Source organism: Sphaeramia orbicularis, chromosome 13 (genome assembly GCF_902148855.1).
Source record: "Sphaeramia orbicularis chromosome 13, fSphaOr1.1, whole genome shotgun sequence".
NCBI classification, from domain to species: Eukaryota; Metazoa; Chordata; class Actinopteri; order Kurtiformes; family Apogonidae; genus Sphaeramia; species Sphaeramia orbicularis.
In genome coordinates, this window is record NC_043969.1 from 14647752 (window position 1) to 14668687 (window position 20936).

General features: G+C 37.8%; 1 protein-coding gene across 4 annotated transcripts in view; it reads right to left on the bottom strand.

Annotated features, from left to right (window-relative positions):
* Positions 1-17670, bottom strand: part of gdpd5b (glycerophosphodiester phosphodiesterase domain containing 5b) — a 48214-nt gene extending 30544 nt beyond the window's left edge. For 2 of the 4 annotated variants that reach the window (XR_003937127.1, XM_030152305.1), the window contains exon 1: positions 17227-17670. The gene's annotated coding sequence lies outside the window, so the exon portion shown is untranslated. The remainder of the gene's footprint in view (positions 1-17226) is intronic. The other 2 variants (XR_003937128.1, XM_030152306.1) reach the window with 1 other exon arrangement.
* Positions 17671-20936: the final 3266 nt, after the last annotated feature.

The window sequence follows — 20936 nt, forward strand, 5'->3', positions numbered from 1 at the left end:
GTTGTTGACAATAGAGAAATAAAGTGCACAGTTGATTATTGTTGGTTTAATAACACTGTTTTAAAAAGGTTGGGCGGTTTGATGGAAGACACAAGCACAATCAATGCCTTTTAGCCCAGAGCTAAATTAAGGTCTCATTTCCACTGACAGCTGACCCTGTAACCAGATGTGAATAATATTAAGAAATAAAAGCAAAATCAGTATTAAAGTGGTGTGTGAGCCAACCAAATACTGAACATTACATTAAATCAGACTTAAAATCAATATATTAGACACATCGACAGAATATAGGCTCCTCTTGCCCCCAGACCAAAGGGCAGAAGGGCCTCACTTATCAAGGATGTAATGTAACAGTGACAATCAAGTGGCAGAAAAAAAATCTATGCATGCTGCTTTGTCATATTTAATGGTCAACATGACAAACAGTAGTGGAAAAAAGTTTTTGTACACCTTTAAAATTTAACACAATCTCAAACATCATCATGAAATATTTGGGGAAAAATCTTTGTGTTTCAAAGGGTGTAGCTGCATCAGACAGACACAAACAAATGGAAATGATTATTTATGTTTTTTACCAAGAAAAAACAATAACAAAACCAAATTCATCACAGTTTCAACATGTTATGCCCTGAATGTGTTTCATTATCTTGCTGAAACATCCAGTTTTGACCTTAACAGACCAGTGCACATGCAGAAGTATGTGGGTTTGGAGAATGGAACAATACTTGGCAGAGTTCAATGACATTAAGACTGATTATTAATGCAATATATTACATATATCACAAATACATGGGGTGTCCAAAAACGTTTTTGCCCATCAAACTTGCAACATGAAATATCAATATCAGCTGTCGGTTGCAATAATATTTCATTCATTTTGATTCATTTAAACCCCTTTTTGTTCTTCTGCATCAAGGCTCAATGCTGACAAAGGTCAAAGGTATCCTGTAAAATACTTTGCCCCACATACAGACATACTACCATAATGTATCTTTTCTAACAGTACAACACCACCCTACTGTCTGCTCTTTCACATGGTAAAGCTATGGCATAAACAGTCACTTATAACCGAGTCAACCTGTTGAGCTTTTGCAGATTCAGCACTGAGACTCAGCTATAACAACAATAACGATACTGCAGCAGTGTTAACGCAAGTTTGCCTCACTCTGTGGGGACATGACACAGCCTGTTGTGCTGAGCAAAAACCCACACCTCAGATCCATCTGGGGTTGACAGTGCATATTGTTGTTATCAAAGCATGAACTGTGTATAATTAATGACATGTTGAACCATCTCTGCTGATTAGAGTGAAACAAACATGACTGTGTGCACACAAATACAGATTTGCCCAGAGCTCTTTAAGCGAATATATTGGGCTTTCTCTGCAGCTCATGGAGAAGAACATATGGTCAAGTTTCATCTGATGTTTCAGGGCAATTCTGCATGTTAACTACACTCTTCCTGCTATAATCAGTCCGTCTCAGGCTCTGGGCAGCTGCTCATTAGCATCGTCAGCAGAAGCCATGTTTCCTGTTATTAGTACAACTGCTCTGAGGAGGTCAGACCTCACCTAAGGGTACAAGGAGCTTAGCAGTGTTCAACGTGCTCTGTGGCTTAAAATGACAGAGGATGAGCATAAATATCCTTACATATCTTTCAGATTCTATAACAGCATTGTTAGTAGGCACATCAAGTTTTCAGGTTATTTACTACACTATTTACATCGATGGTAACAACATATTTCATTATTTTCTTCAAAGATATTACAATAACACTGAAATGACTAACAAATGCTCGTAAGGCATCCTTAAAGATTTTAAACCTCAAAACATAAATATCATCAACTTGTGTCTAACAAACCAGAAACCTAGAAATTCATCATCAAAACACCCTATTTGGAGGACAAAATGGGACGTAAATACAGTGTGTAATAGTGATGGATGAAACTGGTAAAAATAAAGAGACTGGTACCAATGAGAGTCAAACCTGTGTCTTGTTAATGCCATGTTTCGTCAACAAACGTAATCTGGCATGTGCTCCATGAATGGTTAAAATCAGTTTTCTGCCTGCCAAATGCAAAATGCACTGTGTGGTAGTGTATTATCAATAACACAGTTTGACAGTGGGTCACACAAAGACGTCATGCAGTCAACATGACTAACATACATGATGATCAAAGGGATTTAGACACCTCATGGCTAAAGGCATAATATTGAGGCTTCCTGAATTGGAAATTTGCAAGAAACAGTCTTAATTAACAAGAAACATGCCACAAGTGTGTTTGTGTCTGTCACAGACCTATCAGTGTTTCCTTCTGGTATTTTACACCAGACTCAGACTCAACTTTATTGTTATCCGATCAATGGTACATGATAGAACAAAATATAGGTACCCAGATATCAGTTTTGTAGCATAGAAGATAAAATGATAAAATATAAAAATGATAAATAGGGTAGAATAAAAACTACCATAAAATATGCAATCAATAAATAAATCACTTTTTAATATGTAAAAAATTTCACACACTTTACCCTAAATGTAAAAAAAAGGAAAGATGAACATTTTCAGCATAAAAAGGAAAAAAGGACATATATCTGAACAGAACATCAAATGTAAGCTTCACTAACAAATAAAAATTATATCTATGATTTCATCAGTTTATTATTCCATTATATTTTAACATTTTGCCCTGAATCGAGCACAAATATCAACTATATCATATTATATCACAACCCAACAGACAAATGTGGAAATGTGCCTGGGCATGCTAACCCAAGCTTTTAAAAAAGAAAACACCCAATACACTGAAGCCTTAGTGGTGTGTTCATCAAGGCAAAGACCCAACGGGTCTGAGCAACACCATGTTGTCACTTGTTGACAAATTATAACCTTCAGACGTCATCAGCTGGTGTGTCTCTATGTTGTTAAAGCAGAGCGGTTTGTGGGGTTTATGTTGCAACATGTTTACCTCCAAAAGCTTCTTTTCATGCCAGTGTAGCAGCCACTCAAATCCTCAAAGTCAAACATATCATATAAACGACTGCTGCATAAGTTAAGATGAGCTACTTCAAACAGCCCTTTAATTCCACTTATTTGATGAGGGATATGATCATAATTAGGCAGAGTAGCACTAAGGCTACAGATTTGTCACCTTGAAAATGCTCATTCATTTTTTATTCCAGTTAATAAGTCAGCATCCATCTTCAAACTGCATTAATATGGAGCAGAATGTGCTAGCGTTAATCCCTTTATCAGCGTGATGTCTTGCAGGAAACTCATCAGCTAAATATGACCCGGCGGAAACAATTAAGTCTTGAATAAACTGCAGTCAATTGGCAAAGCTAAGTCAAAGACAAATAAGAAATTATTTTCAGCAAGAAGAGAAGGAAAAAAAAGAGATGAATATATATATATATATATATATATATATATATATATATATATATATATATATATATATATATATATATATATAGTGCATGCCACTATGTTGAGTGTCTTCATTTACTTGGAGTTAAAGCTAATAAATATTGTAGAACAGTTACTTTTTTCTGAAATTACAACAAGACACAGAAAAGATATAAGACATCAGCAGAGATGGTGTATATCAGGGGTGTCAAACTCATTTTACTTCAGGGGCCACATACAGCCCAGTGTGATCTTAAGTGGGCCGAACCAGTACAATAATATCCTATTAATAATAATCTCGATTCTTCCCTTTGTTTTAGTGTGAAAGTTAAATGACATTAGAAAATTGTGCATAACCTGAAAAATCTAAACATGTACAGCCTGAAATATCTTTTGAAAATTAATGGCAATTTCAACAATATTATGTCTCAGCTTATTATTAACACAATGGATCTACAAACATATTTAGTAACAGGCAGAATATTATTAAAATTGCACTTATTTTTCTTAAGACATTTCAGGTTGTTCAGGGTTTTTTTTTAGGTTTTTCACATTTTATTGTGACAGGATAGTTTGTAAATGTAAATATTTTCATAATATAATTGTACTTTTCTTACATTAAACCAAGGAGAAAATTTAGAGTTGTCATTACTTATAGGGTATTATGTTATTATTTTACTTGACATCACATTGAGGTGTATGTGGCCCCTGAACACCCTTAACTGATAGAATCATCAGTGTAATTTTTGCCCTTTGTAAATTCATCCCGTTGGCCAGATTGGACCATTTGGAAGGTCATTTTTGGCCCACGGACCTTATATTTGACACCCCTGGTGTATACGATAACTAAACTGAATCAGGCAGAAGGAAGTTGAATTTTCTGTGCTTGTCTGGACACTGAGAGACAGTGCTAACAAGCTGACCAGTCACAGTTGTTTCAGTCCACATTATCACAAGCTGTAATTACATTTCTGAAGCCACAACACCAACAACAGGTGTCACTGCAGACATATTTAACCACAGTAGATGCAAAAATGACATTACCATAAGGTGTAGGCACTGCAGTGTGATGCCGACTCACCTCATCACAGACAAAGTATCTTGAACACAAAAACTGGAATTCAAAGTCAGGGGATATCATTACTAATCTTCCAAAATTTCCATATCATTTATGCGTCTGTCACAGTGATTCAGAACTTTAGGGGTAGGACTGGCTATTGTCACCTTGTTTTTTGCTGCCTCATTTCCTCCAATCAGAAGCTCAGTGAAGAAAAGCAGTGTGCAGTGGAGGAAATGCTTCAGCAGTTTCCTAGCAAAAACAGTGTCGTCTTCTGACCAGGGAACTGAGGGAGAGGCCAAACAGCAAAGAACTGCGAGACTGAAGGACAAACCATCACCAGGGACGGTTTGTGAAAAAAAAAAAAGAGTTGGCTCAGATGTGTGATGGATGCCACGTAACAAAGCACCATGGAGACTTGGCATCATAAGACGCCTGTGGACTGATTATTGACACATGTGATAAATGAAACTGTAACCTATGGGAGAGTCACTACTGATGCTGTCAACGCTGGCTCAGCACTGACAGTTCAGTCCACAAGGTCTAGGCCACTTTAATTAACTCAAAAAAGATCCAAACACTTAAAACCTTTCCCTGTTTAAGCTTTATGTTGCTTAATGCTGTTTTATTCACTCACTATTCAAGGAAGGTTTAGTTTGCATTGCCACTATTCATACTAGCTGCTCCTCTTTTGAATTTAATATAAACTCTTGATGCTGCTTTCTGTGAAGTAAATCCAGTCACTTCCTGTGCTCTATATGAGGTGCACTTCCACAAATCTGTAATTTAATGGAAGGGAGAAAAAAAGAGATTCTGACAAGCTCCATTTGCTGAGTGAATCATCAGCTATGAAAACAGAGGTAAGTGCACAGATACGCAAACATACACAAAACACAGATTCAAGTTGATCCTACTTTCCTTTGTTACTTTTCCCACAAGACAAAGCTGTAGGAGTCCCCTGGGAAACCAAAAATCTAGAGACATGTTCTAACTGGTTGAGTGAACAGTACTTAATGTGTGCATATGTGTGAAGATAGACTATAAAAATATGATGTCTTTCAATTACGCAAATTATACAAACCAGTCATTTTCTGGCATAACGTTGCATTGCATGTCCAATCATATGCATGGACCCTCTCCAACATAAACAATTCCCGGGATGTTACATATACAAATAGGTAATAAGAAGTATTTCTGAAGGAACACAGGTATCAGTCACTCCCAATAGTCAATGCAGTGAGAGGGAAACAATTAATGGACCACGGCACCAGAGTGTAAGATTATGTCCCACCACAAACCACTCACACATTGGCAATCAGCTGAAAGCCAACACACTTGTAGATGGAAGACGATTTACGATACAAGCCAAATGCCATCTTCTCTGGACCTTTCAAATATCACACCACATGGGACTACGTAAGAAAAAGTGTCAGACAGATGCCTGATTCATGTAAGAATTTACAGCCTGAAAGTGTAACAATACATGCACAAGTATTAGAATGTTACAATTAGCATCTATTGCTGCAGAAGTTACAAGTGGATACTGAAAAATAACGCAAATGCAAATTTAAGTATACACTGACAAGGCAATATTAGTGAATCCTAGCTAAGCAGTGTTTTGAACTGATTTTATAAAAGGTCAATAACAGGATAATTAAACTCAAGGTTCTTTCATGGTCAGGCCTATTACAAAATATTGCTGGCAGATTCAAAAGAGCACTAAAAAAATGAATAAATAAAGAACTGGCTCAGAGCAACAGGACCAGGGTCAGGTGGTTTTCCTCTGACTCTCTCTCTCTGTCTCTAGCTCTACATAAAGATGACGAAAAGATTCAGCATTGAGCACGTATTTATCAAGTGGTAGTTGAACTAGAACACTTTTTAGAGGGGTGCTGAAAAACACTTAAGGGCAGTCGTGTGTTAATCTTTCTTCTCATGGTATTACGTATCATGATTATGTCTTTCACAGCAAAATGTGCAACAATACACACACCCATACAATAATCATCCCTCTCAGTCATCACTTCTAACTTGCTGGAATGAACTATCCCAAAGTCAAGGACAGGATCCTAAATGGATACGTACTCGGTTTTATTGGGTCAATGTCAGTTAAATCTGATCGTGATGATTTGTAGCTGAAGTAATGTTGAAAGTAACTTCTGTAATTACTTACTACTTTCAATCACACGCATGATGTTGAAATAAAAACACATGGAATAATTTATAAATGTTGGTTTCACCAAACCCATTGGAAATGCAGAGAGGACTAAATGTGCTTTGGGTGGAGAAGTACGCAAAAAAAAAAAAATTGGATTGACTGGTTAATAACTAGTAACCCGCTAACATACTCTAACTTTTCGACAGTCATTTTTAAAGTAAATGAGACACCAAAAGTCAGTAAAAAAAAAATAGATGTCACAGATATTCATTGTGCATTTTTGTTGGTTCACCTGAAAGAGTTTGAGAATTCTTGCTTTAAACATTTGCGGTTGCGTTAACTGTTACAGAATCTGCGATCTGCTTATATGTTCTCTGTTTCTGATGTTTTATTTGGGATATTTCTACATCACATAACATTCTTGTGTGGATTAATGTTAAAACTCGGCAGCCCTGTTTCATTTTGCTCTTTTGACACACCTGCATACTTGCTCTCAGTGCGGTACAGTTCTGTCTGAGAGACAAATCGCACAGAGTTCTTCCTAGCTGTATTCTCTCAAGAATGTTCACATTGAGTTATGTGATGATGCAGGCATGTTGTTTATTAGAACATACTCTCTGTAAAACAACCAGAAAATGTCTTATTTTTCCATGCTTAATATTTTGTCCCTTGTTAGGTTGCCCTCGCTTGACCATGCTCTCTTCCTCTTTTTCTCTTCCTCTCTACACCCCTTCGCATCAACGACACAGCTGTGGAAATCGTGAGCACAACCAAGTACCTGGGGGTGCAGATCACAGACAACCTAAGCTGGTCACTCCACACCTCCTCCCTGGCAAAGAAGGCACAGCAGCGCCTGCACTTCCTGCGGCGGATGAGAAGAGCCTCCCTCCCCCCTCCCATCCTAACCACCTTCTACAGAGGGACCATAGAGAGCCTGCTGACCAGCTGCATCTCCGTCTGGTCTGGGAGCTGCAGGGCCTCGGACTGGAAGTCTCTGCAGAGAGTGGTTAGGACAGCGGAGAAGATCATCGGGGCCCTGCTCCCCACCATTCAGGACATTGCAGATAGCCGCTGCCTATCCAGGGCCCACCGGATCCTCTCTGACCCCACTCACCCCCAGCATAGACTGTTCTCCCGCCTGGCGTCTGGCAGAAGGTTCCGCAGCATCCGCTGCAGAACAGCCAGATTCAGAATCAGTTACTTCCCCCTGGCCATCAGACTACTAAATACCAAATAACACCCGCCCCCCCCCGCCCACACATCCACCTACCTCACAGACAATATCAGAATATCCTTTCTGATGGACAACTTTACCTCAGTGCACTTTTTCTATATGGTCATTATTTCTGTGCAATATGAAAATATGCGCCATAACTACCTCCTGTTTGTGCAATAGCCCCCCCAGCTGCTACAATGTTTCTGTTCTGTTTACACAAATTATACTGGTTATTCTGTTTTGCACTATTTTATTCTGCTGTTTACATTCTGTTTCTCTATTTATTCCTTATTGCACTCATTTATTGCACTCATCTATTGCACTCATTTATTTTTAGCTTGTTTTTAAAGTTATATAGACCATATTTACCTCCGCCAAGGAGGTTATGTTTTTGCCAGGGTTTGTTTGTTTGTTTGTCTGTTTGTTTGTCTGTCTGTTTGTTTGTTTGTTTGTCTGTCCGTTAGTGTGCAACATAACTCAAAAGTTATGGACAGATTTGGATGAAATTTTCAGGGTTTGTTGGAAATGGGATAAGGAAGAAATGATTAAATTTTGGTGGTGATCGGGGGTGGGGGGGCCACTGATCAGCCTTGGCAGAGGTCTGCACTCTCCGAGTGCTTCTAGTTTAATTCTGTGGATTCCGGAAGCCAAGCAACGGCATTTCGTTGCCAAAATCACACTGCTGTGTTTTTTTTGTGCAATGACAATAAAGGAAGTCTAAGTCTAAGTCTAAGTCTCTTTTGCTGAGCTGACAGGAGTTAGATTGACTGACATTCTGTACTTTCCGGACTATAAGCCACTACTTTTTTCTCACACTTTGAACCCTGCGGCTTATACAACGATGCGGCTTGAGTATAGATTTTTACGGGCTACCGGCCTCCAGGGGGCATTCTAGCAGGAAGCACAAAAGCGAGACAGACATGTGGAAAAAGTGATGCGAAGAGGAGAAGTTTTAAGCTTAACTTAACAATCATTTTGCATGTCATGCACAAACCATCATCATGGAAAACACACGAAGAAATGCATATGATACAGCTTTTAAGTTAAAAGCAATCGATCTGGCCGTCTAAGAAGGAAATAGAACTGGTGCATGCAAGTGCCATTGAGAGCGACAACGAAAGAGAGACTGAGAAGGTGTGTGATGGAGCCTTTCTGAGAATGTTCAACTCCGACACTGAAGAAGACGTCTTCAGTGGTTTCAAAGCACAGAAGGAAGATGAAGATAGCAATCAGTGACTTTTCTGGGGTTTTTAACCAGCCGTGTTACAGGCACTGTTTGGAAAAAAGCAGTTATGGTATGGAAATAAATATTTAAATAATCTTTCTGTTTACCATCTTTCTGTTCGAATATCTCATGTTACAACATGGACACCAGTGGCTTATAGTCAGGTGCGACCTATAAATGTACAAATATTTTTTTCTTTTAAAATGTAGTGGGTGCAGCTTATATTCAGGTGTGGCTTATAGTCAGGTGCGGCTTATAGCCCGCAAAGTACAGTACATATGATTTGTTATTATTTGTTAACATAGAAAAGAAAAAAAATTGTGTATTTCAGCTTTAATGGTATTTTATTATTAAAATGACAAGTAACTGATTTCCATTATATTAACAACAAGACAACCAAATTAAAGTGATAAAAAACATGACAGTTTGAGGGACACTTATTGTTTAAGAGCTCAGTATTAAAGAATGATTGGTGTCTTTATGTCTCGCACTCGCCACAGCGATATCTGAAGGTTTATTAAAAGATACACTTGAGACAGAGCATTATGAGATAAAGAACAGTGCTACTGTATCTCAAAGTCAGCAATAAAGGAAGATACTGCAGTATGAAATAACCAGTTAGCAAACAGCAAACTGACAGAATGTAAAAAGTTAAGAGGCAGGAAGCTTTTCAACCTCAAAATCTGTTGCTTCTCATCAACCTGACAGCTTATCAAACAACAAAATAAAATATGGGTTAGTGATAACTCAAAGGAAAAATTTGATCAAATCACAGTCCATCAGTCTACTCAAATTAGAACACTGACAGCAGGATGAGAGAGCACCATTACTGTCAATTACATTTATTATTAGAGCAAAACAACATGAGGTAAATAACTAGGAGAGCAGAAGCAAATCCACCCACTCATTTCAGAGTGGATGGAACAACAGAGGTGTAAAATGGGTCAAGTGAGATGTGGAAATATTACTCTCATTTTCATGGTGGGACAAAAATAATCTTATAGGAGTGGGCTTTAGCCTATATGGAGCCTCTTTCATGGGCTGGAAGGTAGAGGTGATTTAATAGAGAGGAGTATTGCACTGTTGGATAAACTGACTGTATGCTGTAGAGATGACTTGTGGACGGAGGTGATCACTCATGATAAGGTGCTGCTAATGTTCCATGAAAACAGGAACCTGCTATGTAAAGTTTATGTTTTCGTATAGGCAAAAGAAGGAGGGACCCTTCCTGTGTGAAGACAGTAATGACCCATGACCCACCATGTCACTGTTAAGGCATCTAGATAATTATCGCCTTACAGACTGAATGACACAAATTTTGGTCTGTTGAGTTTATGCCCTGCTCTCTCATCAACTTTCTTACAGCCTGTGATTTGGATGTTGGGAAGGACAGTCAACGGATATGTGGAGTGTGGGAGGCAAATCCCACAGAGAGGGATACATGGCTACAAACAACTTCAACATGCATGGGAAAATCTAAGCTAAATGTTAGTGTCTGACACATGAACAGCTGACTTTGAGAAGTTAAAAATGAATAAATAAATAAAATCACTTCCAACACAGACATGGAAAAGCATCGTTCAGACAGACGGAAAGACCACTTAATGTGTGGTTAAACAGCTTCACAGTATCTCTGTCATCTGGATCGGATGTTCCTTCTTTGAGGTTATTAAAACCCTAAGAACTAAGCTTTAAGCTTCTGTTCCCCATTTCACCTGACCTATCAGCAGCAGCTTCCACTAAACTGCCTGCTCCAGTATTTAGAGCATATAATTGCTAATTCACAAAACTATTCATAAAAAAAAAGAGATAAAGAGAAAAATGTTGGTGGATATTAATAGAGTACCTGTCTGTCAATAATGGTAATAAGGGGGTGAAAAAATGAAAAAAAAAAAAAAAAAGTATATATCAGCAAATGTAAATCCTAAACAGTTAAATGGATTTATTGCAGGTCAGACAAATGAATGTGATGTATATAGGAAAAGCCTGTCAGAAAACAAACTAAAGCTTATTCAAATGCACAAGAGCCTAGCTGAGACTCAACTCAATCGCTAAACTGTCTAACAAGTATTCTATATGCCCTATAGTCCACTGTACTGCAGTTCCACATAGATTAAGTGGATACAGAAAATGGATGGGAAGGAGGATGTTTTTCTTAGGCAGAGGAGTGTAATTACTATCTGTTCATCTTGTCTTGCGATTACAAAAGTAACTTTAGTAATCCCACCAGGGGCAACTTGTTTGGGTCAGCTTGTTATAAAAAAACACAACAAACATACATACATACATACACACAAAAGTAAAGGCAATTGATTATATTACTATATTGCTAAACCAGATAAACTTGACACAGTCCACATGGTTTAAATCTGTGAATAGATTTTCTGAAGGAATAATACAATTGCTTGCAACATTTCAATGTACTCCTTTATTTTACTTTCAGTCCACCTGTCGTAATGTTTTTCTATTTGCTATGCCTCAGCTTGTTCACGTTCAAGTTTGGTCCTAATCATAGGTGATACTGCAGTGCTGCTGATACTGTGGCCTGAAAAGCAAACAGCTGACAAAGACATCCATGGCATGCAGAGATACGGTGGGAACCATTGTTGCAGCACCTCGTAACCTTACCAAGAGGGAAAAGGAAAAGACTTTGGATTGTAATGTTTTTCGTCAAGATGCCATCTGTATGCCTACATGTTGGTTTTCACCACCATCTGTGTGCTGACACCACACCAGCCTCAGTCCTCTGCTGTGAACACTGTCTGTGTCCCCGAGGCAGGGCCAGACGAGCAGGTGCTATCACGTGCTACCACTGTGCACCTGGTTTACTGAGACAGAAACTGAGCATTCTCCTCATAACATTTGGTATACAATGATCAGTAACACAAACACAATGAAACTATTTTCACAGTAGCAATAAAAGAAATGTATACCTTAAAATACTGCATGTCTAGACATAATACAAATAATGATTAAACCTGATAACAACAAAACCGTCATATTATATAATAGCCTAGGGCAATAAAAACAAAGAATGAATAACTCATTTTACAGATTTACATTTTTACAGCTAGAGAAGACAATACTTGGGCAAACTGCAGAGGTGAGTCTCAAGTGGTGGGAATTTTTTCCAGGACTGAAAGGAATACAAGAGCACTTGTTATCCAGTCAAGGAGGTATTGTTGCCTTTTTCAAAGGTGAACTAAGCTTTGAGGAAAAAAGCTGTGCACCTCCAGTTTCTCTGAGGGTAGGACTTTGAAGAAAGATCAAGTTGCAAAAAAAAAACAAAGGCAGTGAACCACAGCCTGTAATGTTTCTATGAGAGGAAAATTATAGCAATTAGCCCAGAAAAATGGACCTGCTCAAATAAGGGCAGTAAAAGCAACATCTCTCCTTTTTCTTTCACTACTGACAACAACTTCCCCACATTCATTCATCAATTAATAACCTAGTTCAGATTCTACGTTCATCTGAACTCTGTACTTGTCAACATTGATAGAGATGTCTATGATGCTTCCGCAAATGTCAAGTATCTTTGACATCGAGGGGAGTCGCCACAGACCCAGTTGCAGTGTTTGGGAACAGCAAGGCTCCAACTATGTCACAGCAGGCTGGAAATGAAGCAATGCCAAATGCCTTTAGCTGTTTGGAACAGGCATCTAACCAGTTGTGTCTGCAAATTCAAGAGAAACCATAACAGTTTAACGTTCAATTCTTCAGAATAGCCGGCTGCCTTTTCTCTATTGGTTCATCAAATAAACAAATTCTTTGTTTAGTGTGTTAAGTGTACTTTGAAAATACTCTGCATGAGTAGACTAATTGCATACATATGAATAATACGTTAGCCTCCCCTCAGACCTCTATTCTCTGACAGATTGAAAACACTGGACTGAAAGACACTGACGAAGTGTGTGTTATTGCATGTAACTAACTTGTTATTTGGTCTTGTGGATGACCAAATGGTTATCACCACTGGGCAATCATGATTTGCTGATTACATTCAGTCAGTATCCATGGTGAAGTGAGACTCCATTATGTGATTGCCATTGTAAATCATTGTCTGCTTCAAGGTCTGTTTTGAAAACCCAAGCATTTTATTTATCGTGAGTCCCCTATAGTTCTGTGACACTCATGAAACACATACACCTCAATTTCTATGCCATTGCATCATTCACTAGATTTGGCAGGGATATTCTGCACTGCAACCCTGATAAATCTGTTTTCAGATAGAGAAGGAAGGAGCTTATCAAGTAATGCGATATAAAATAGATGGAAACTATATTGCTCTACTAATTTGAGGGTCTTATGCACACAGCCTTGTAGCCACAATTTCTTTTCTTGAGTCTCTAAATCCAAAAATTCATTACTTTTGCATTAAGCAGTTGTTCTTGTTTTTTTTTACACGGGTACAAATTTGAAGAAAACACTCTCAGTTGTCATTGAAAAACAGGCGGGGGAGTGCTGGACTCGACCTCACCATTTCAAGGTAGCCACTAATAACAGGTCATTTTTACATGTCTCATACCCCCTGTGGATAACTGCACAGCTCTGACAGGCCTAACAGATGCGTTTCCTCTGGCATATGAAGACAACTAATATCATGCTGGATACTGCATTGATTTTAGTACGACTCTTCATCCGTTTGGTGTATTTCCGTTTTATTGGGCAGCTGTTTAAAGTACACAGTCCCTAAACATACATTAAGTACAACTGGCAGTTACGTAAGCAGTGCAGATCAACATGTCCAGGACACGCAATCGATACTGGACTCAAATGAGCAATAAGGTCAGCTACTGTCTACACAATGTTACTTTCTGCAGCATGTTTAGCATATATACTCCACTTCACAACAACAAGTATGCACGAAACCTGAACATGAGATACAGTCTGGAAGCGCTACATAAGAAGAGTCAGTTATTATTGTGGTACATTCATCACATTGCACGGTCCTCTAAAACTTTATATTGCCATTTATTCTCCTAAAACTGACCTTTAAAAGACCTGTTAAACAACCCTGCCACTTGTCAGCATGGCCTCTTTTTTTAATCATTATTAATAGTGCATTTCAACAAATGTAAAAGTACCCTTTTTTCCATTTTTTGCCACAGACCTGAAATTGTGGAATGGTGTGAATACCAAGATTAGCATTTATTTTGTTGCATGCCATACAGTATGACTTTCAGTGTCAGGACCTGCAAACTTCTGCATAAATCTGGCTTCCATCAAGACAGGAGCCTCTTTTACTATGCAGAAACATACTGTAAGCAAGAAAACACTGAATTCAACACAATGTACTGCCAAGCCATTCAATCCATTTATAGATGTTGTTAAAAAGCACAGAACAGGGAACAGCCAAATGGAATTTGCATTGAGTCATCTATATACTGAAACTCTGATCAAACAGAAAAGATGATGTCTGGTCTCTGAAGGACCAATGTGCAACCATGCCAAGGTGACGTCAATAAATGTCATCTGTGACATGGAAATGGATGATGCAAAGATAGGTCGTGTTTTGTGAATGAAAGGGTTAACTGCCTTATAGGACTGTCATGATACTGAAAATTGAGTGGACGGTTAATTGTCAAAAAAGTAACTGGAAATAATTCTCCAGTGTAATATACCTCTGTAATCACAGTTTGATTATATTTATACACCTTATGAAAAAGAAATTGAATTTATGGGCACTGAATTTTGACACATATCAAACTAAATACAGTTCCATTTGCCTTGTTAATATGATAGAACTTAAGTCTAGAAAACCAGTAACTGAAATCCCAGGCACAAAGACCAAGGCACAAAATTAGAATACACTAGAATAAACTTATAATAGAAGAAAAATGAGGTACAATCAGACAATATCATTAAAAATTTAACACCGAAGAACAATGTGTAAATAATGGAAAAATGTTATTCCTATTATTGTCACCCAGCTGAGATGATTAACATGATTATATGAAATAACCACTATTATTTCAATTAACTGCAAGATGATGATTGTGTAGTAATCATCAAGGGGCTAGTGCTTAATAGAGGGGAGTTGATTTTTCTTTTGATTGAGGTGAAAAATGGTTTGGTATAGTCATGATGCACATATGCTACAATACTAGCTGTGTTTTGACAAAATGTTACACAAGTCTCAAGTGAACTCTTGAAAGGTGGCAAAAATAAAAACTACTTGCATTTCCATAAACAGGTAAAAAGTGAACCATGTGGGTGGTGTTGTGTTGCCAGCAGGTGGAACTGCTATGTTGCTCTAATAAAAAGAATAGAAGAAGCAGAACATCATTGTTGTTTTTCATCTGGAATGATTGACGCCTTTTATTATGGAGACAGATGAATAACTCAGTCTCCTCATCAGTCCACACAACCTGTTGTGCCAGACATGATTTCACTCTTTTGGAATACTTGAGAAAATGCCACAAACAGCTGATCAGTCATGTTTTGTTAAATATTCATTATGTCAGACTTAAGGTTTTTTTTTTTAAAGGAGGAATATTTTGCTTTTTTTTTTTTTTAAATGTAATTATGCATTTTAAAACATTTCCCTGTGGTCTACATAAACTGTAAATGCTATGTTTCGGTCTGAATTCTTCATTAATTAAACTCCACAGGCCCATCTTCAAACCTATTTCTGAGTAATGACAAGAGAAAGGTTGTTTTGAGCGCTGGTCCTTTAAATGCAAATGACCCACTTCACGCTCCACCCCCTCCAGGTTTTTGGCTGTGCTCCTCTGTCATGTTAAACCAACAACTGAACATTTTAGGTAATCAGCTCGAAGATTAGACATATTTTCAGTATGGACCACAACCGCTGTTGCTGACAAAGATGTATAGATGTAACAAATTAAGCAGGAATTAAAACAAGTTATAGAAATCCACTCAGTTTTTGCCATAATAAATATAAAGATAGCTTTGCAGGGCCTGAAAGGTTCAAATTCAAACTTTTGGAACTATTAGGGTCCAAATACACAAATAAATGTACTGAAGACTAATAAAAGTGGGTTTAGCAAATTATGACCCCTTTAAGTGTTTCCATTTTCTCTGATTGCATCTATGCTTGGGCAAAAAACCACCTCAAGTGAGTGGAAAAATTTATTTTCATTTCTTTTTATTTTATTTTGTCGGTTCCATCATCATTTTACAATGCAAAATGTCATCTATCCCTTGAAACAAACTTTACGTGATGACAGATAACAAGTCTTCAATCACCAGAGTTTTACAGTTATTCAACTAGACCTACAAGGATTAATCAACAACTGTGTTGTTACTCAATAATGGGTGTGAGTAATTTCTAAGAATAACAAAAACAAAAGCCTCTTCAATGGAAATATTTTTGGTAGTTTCCATACTGTTTCCTTATATACACTGAATATCTTTGGGTTGTGAACCAAACAAGACGTATAAGGACATTGTGTTCACTGCCTCAAAATGCAATTTGAAGACATTTTAACAACTAAACAATTGACAGTGAAGATAATGATAAGTAATACTATACTGATAATGTGAACACATAAATTTAACCACATCTTTAAAGGAAGAGATATCTTATACATAATCCTGGGGAGACCTGACTTATTCATTACCTACAGTGTCTCTGAGAATGCAGGATCTCCAATAAGACAAACCTTATCACCAACAGAAAAATTAAAGGTGTCATAAATTATGCAAGTAACCCAAGAAGCAGGATAAGGGAATCCATATCCAGCCCACTTAGCTTTATTTGCATTATACAGCTTTACATGTATTTATTGTGAGACAGACTGAGGATGGTAGTAACTCTGTTGGGTCAGTTAAAGCTTTCTCCAAAATGGACTGTGGAGATTTACAGGATAAAACATCACGGGCGTGTCCCATTTCACGGGGTGCATACAGTATGAGAGTGTGCAGGGGCTAAAACCTGGGATGGGGCTGAAACAATGAATGGGACTCCAACCACATACACATACACACACACATATAGGCGTCTGTCCATGTTATTAACTTGTGATGAAAATTAGCTTAAACTGTACAAAGGCTACAGCAATTTTAGCTAGTCTTACTATGGTGAAACTGGTGTAAACACAGATTTTCTGACTGAAATGTGTAAATATAATACTCATGTATACAATTCATACTCTTAATAAAAGGTGATAAAACATGTCAAACAAACCAAAAGTACTCACCTGTCTGAAGCCGGAGCCTTTTTTGTTTTTTTTTTTAATCTTATTTCAGGATCAACGTTGCGGTTCAGTGTCAAGAAGTTGAACGTTTTGTGTTTGTTTCTCCCTCCCTAGAGTCAACCTGGGACGACCCGTGTCAGAGATAACCGTAGGAGAGGTGGGTGGCCGGTAAAATGCTGACAGAGCCCAAGTTTTTAACCCGAAAACAGACGGAGGGAGGTATAGGTGCGGACGTTTACTATCAACGTCTCCGGTATCGTTGAAAGTAGTCCTGTCGCGTGCTCACTGTGTGCTTCCTTTAAGGTTTTGGTCTGTGAAGGTAAAAGCCAGTGTCCCTCCTGGTTGTTTCTGTGTGCGTTAGGAGACAGAGCATTGTAATTCAATGGTAGTGGCTGAATGGTGGGAGGAGTGTGGGTCCTTCTGACTCCGGCCCCTCTTGTACAGTGAGGGAGCGTCACCGAGCTGACTTTACTCCCAGTGTGCGTGTTCACTGCACCTCGAAAACTGCCCTTTCCACCGTTCCACCTCTTCAACATTAGCTTTTCATTTACCTCACGACTGACACCTTTGACAAAATAAAATAAAATAAAATAAAATAAAATATAGAACACGAATTTAACACCAGAATCCTCACATCGCCTTAGTGTCACATTTCTTATGTATTCCAACTGGACAGCCCGTGTGTTTAAAGAAATCCGACTGTCCTTGAATGCAACAACGTGCAAGCGCTTTAATAGCAACAGCTATTTTATCTCTCTCTCTCACACACACACACACACACACACACACACACACACACACACACACACACACACTGGGTTATTTAGATACAGTTTACAACAGATAATGGACCAAATAACCTGAGATCTAGATTAACCCTCAAAGTTTAAAGGTTAGGGATGGTCCAATCTGCTTAAACCTGTCGTACTTTAATCAGGTCAGTTTTCTTTCCTTTATTAGTTTCTTTACTGTTAGTTATCTTAAATATGATGCAAGATGCATGATGACTTATCAAACTTAAACCGGTATATTTGTAAACACAAGAACTCCATCTACAGTCATAATGGAACATGGCATTGAACTTGCAGTGCAGTAGGAGCAATATATTTGGGATGGGCTTTTTTTTTTTTTTTAAATTACTTTTTGAAGTCGAATAATCAAGTCATTTGAAGTTTATTAGTCGGAACGTCATCGCTAACACTCGTGCCCTCTGCCCAAAAGATCAATCAATCAATCAATCAATCAATCAATCAATCAATCAGTCAATCAATCAATCAGTCAGTCTTCGTCATCATCGTTATTATACTGATAAAAAAAAAAAAAACAAAGAAAAGAAAATAACACTTTTTCAGATTTCACATATGCAGCACTTAGTTTTGTGTCTCTATGAAGTATAATATAAATGTATTCCTGACCCCCCCCCCCCCCCAAAAAAAAAAAAAAAAAAAAAAAAAAAAAATAAGATAAATAAATAAATAAATAAAAATAGTCCAGTCATTAATGACATGTTGGCGAATGGATTGATTTAATGACCACATTGGAAGACAAAGAAAAAAAAGAAAAAAAAAAACATGGAATTTTATAAGGCTTTACTCACTGGATCAAAATGAAGATCAAATGCTTACTGAACCCTGTTTATTTTAAATCATTGCAATAAAATTATGAACAGAAATACAGAAAAAAAATATGCAACAGACTTACACACTGTACCAGTGACCTTTGCCTATGTTGGTTTAATTATATCTCTCAGCTGGATTATCATCTGGGGACCATGGCATGATAGATTGAGATGTTAATTTTAGAAAACCTGAACTGGTAGAGTGGTCCATGATTTTATTTTTCCAACAGAACTGCACTCATAAAAGTATACTACACTGCCTTTTCTTTACAGAAAAATTAAGGAGCACCAAGTTTCTTAAGTAATCAGAGTAGCACCCTGCACCGTTAGTGTTTTATTTATTAAGATTATTTTTTGTGTTGGTAGTTGTTTTCCGTTCAACTGGACTGGTTTAGCTCTTTAGAAAACATTTTGTCTCTCATCCAAGAGACTTCTTCAGTCCAGTTGAAGAACTACCAAGAAGAATGATGACCTGGGCAAATGAGAACCTACACAGACATATTGAGTTTAATCTTCCTTTGCATATTTTCTATTACTCCTTTATCCTGTTTATCAGTGTTGAATGTGTTTCTAGTAAAGCAGGTTATATCTGAATAAATCGCTTGTTTGGCCAAATTGTAGAATTACATTTCCAGCATTATATAATCAAACTTATTCAGCCTCTGATCATTGTCAGAGACAATGACAGGTGGTTACAAGGCCTCCACTGTGTGAAGTGATTCACCAGGAGATATAGAAACAGTGATGAGAGCTTTTGTTTCACTTTATATCAAATGGATTTAATTAGTTAGAGCTATAAACACAGAGTGGAGGCAGTGTTATGGTTAAGAAAGTAACCCCTCACATTTATCACCAAGGAAACAGGCAGCATGGTGATGCTGGGAATACATTTGCATCATTCTGATGGAAATAAAGTGTCTCTGTTTGATGTGTATGTGTTGTATCTCGCATCAAATCGCATTGGGTCCAAACAACAATATCATGTCAAACAACTCTATCATTAAAAATTAAAAGATTATTGCTTACACCAAGCGAAATGTTCAGATGCTCAGATCATATGACAGCTCCCATAGCACACACCTTGACTCTCCATGTGCATCACCAGGTGGGGAGGCAAAGGGAAATGTTCCCCTCAGGATGATTTCCTGTGGCATATCCCTTTTTGATGTGGCTGACCCAGGCTTCCCTGCTCCTCTCTCCACAGGTTGGCATTAGTCTGCAGCTCAAGCTGCTGCTCTTTTTTGAACTCCACCCGTTTTAAAATGCCAACCAGCATCCACCGGCAGGAAGGATTGGACGGTTACTAGGAGTCTCCTCAACAGGTGGTGTTACATATAATGGCAGGGACTTACAAATTCTTTGTGACTGATATTTTCTGAAAGGGAACATGAACACAGAGGAGGGGAACAAAGCAGAGATAAAAACAACAAAGCAGTCAGGCTGACAGACGATCCTAAAAGCCAATAAAACAACAAGCTGCAATATCAAAAGGCTTACTTCACCTCTTGACTGAAAGAATCAGTGTAAAGCACAATGTCTCCCTTTGATCAAACAGTTGGGAAACACATGGCATGATTCTCCCGCAGGTGTGTGTGTGTGTTAGGTTGGTACCCATAAGTGCATCACCATTGCTCGGTAGGGGATAGGCTCTCTCTAGATAGAGACACTGTAAATTATCTGGTTGCTTTGTACTCCATCTAGTGGTTGTAAGCCCTAAATACAGAGCAATAGTCAATATATTATGTTTGTATTCATGAACTAGTGCCAGTACTTCTCATAATGTACATATTTTCTCCATGTGCACATTTTTCTCTAAGTCCAGTCTAGTCTCTTAAACTTTTGAGTAAGAAGAAAATTCCCAAGTATACTTCAAACGAGGCCACAAAATAAATGACAGTTAATACATTTCATCCTCCCTGTGGAGCTTATTAAATGTAACAGACTATGACGAAACAATTATTTTTAACCCTCCACTAAGATTATGAAAATGTAAAAAAAATAAATAAATAAAAATACTGGTAAGCATCAGTACAGAATATGAATACAAAAAGCACTATAAAGGATCAGTACAGTCTTTCAATGTCTTTAAAATCAA